The sequence below is a fragment of the Hipposideros armiger genome, unplaced genomic scaffold (assembly GCF_001890085.2).
Source record: "Hipposideros armiger isolate ML-2016 unplaced genomic scaffold, ASM189008v1 scaffold_518, whole genome shotgun sequence".
NCBI classification, from domain to species: Eukaryota; Metazoa; Chordata; class Mammalia; order Chiroptera; family Hipposideridae; genus Hipposideros; species Hipposideros armiger.
Window position 1 is genome coordinate 881,894 of NW_017731868.1, and position 1,199 is coordinate 883,092.

Here is a 1,199-nt window from a genome sequence, read left to right on the forward strand (position 1 = left end):
GTTTTATAAATTTTAAATATTAACCCCTTATCAGATATATCGTTAGCAAATATCTTCTCCCATTCAGTAGGCTGCCTTTTTGTTTTACTGATGATTTCCTTTGCTGTGAAAAAACTTTTAAGTTTGGTGTAATCCCATATGTTTATTTTTTCTTTTATTTCCCTTGCCCGAGGGGATATATCAGTAAAAATATTACTGAGGGTAATGTCTGCGAATTACCCCCTATGTTTTATTCTAGGAGTTTTATGGTTTCAGGTCTTACATTTAAGCCTTTAATCCATTTAGAATTTGTTCTCGTATATGGTGTAAGTAGGTGGTCCATTTTCATTTTTTTTAAGGTTTTATTGGGGAATTGGGGGAGGGGAACAGCGCTGGAGAATCGGGGGAAGGGGAACAGACAAGTTGCTGTTGTTTTCTTCCTCAGTCTAGTTGTGGAGGATGTGGCTTCACTGGCCCAAAATGGCACCATCATTGCTCTCTTCCCGGTCGAGGCAGATCAGTCTCCGGCTTCTGGACAGCCGCTCACAGCGGCTGCTGGCTGCTCACGCTGGCTGCTGGCTACACATGGTAGCCCATGACAGCCCACTGCAGCAGGATCTGCAGCCTACGCCGTCACTGGCAACTCACGGCAGCCAAGCTCCAGGTTGAGCTGTTGTTCACCATCTTAGCTGTAGAGGGCAGTGTCACTGGCCCTCATATGTGGGATCTGAACTGGGCCCTCTGGCATCCCAAGCCAGTTCTTAAGCAACGCGGCACTGGGCCGGCCCCCATTTTCATTTTCTTGCACGTGTCAGTCCAATTTTCCCAGCACAATTTATTAAATAGGTGATCTTTAATGTAAATTCTTGCTTCCATTGTCATAAATTAAATGACCATATATGAATGGGTTTATTTCTGGGTTCTCTATTCTGTTTCATTGGTCTATGTTTCTATTTTTATGCCAGGACCATACTGGTTTGGTTACTGTAGCCTTGTAGTAAGATTTGATGTCAGGAAATGTGATACTTCCCACTTTGTTCTTATTTCTCAAGATTGCCATGGTTATTCAGGGTCTTTTATGGTTCCATATAAATTTTAAGATTATATGTTCTATTTCTGAGAAAAAAGTCCTTGGTAGTTTGATAGGAATTGCATTGAATCTATATATTGCCTTAGGTAGTATTGACATTTTAACTATATTAATTCTTCCTATCCATGAA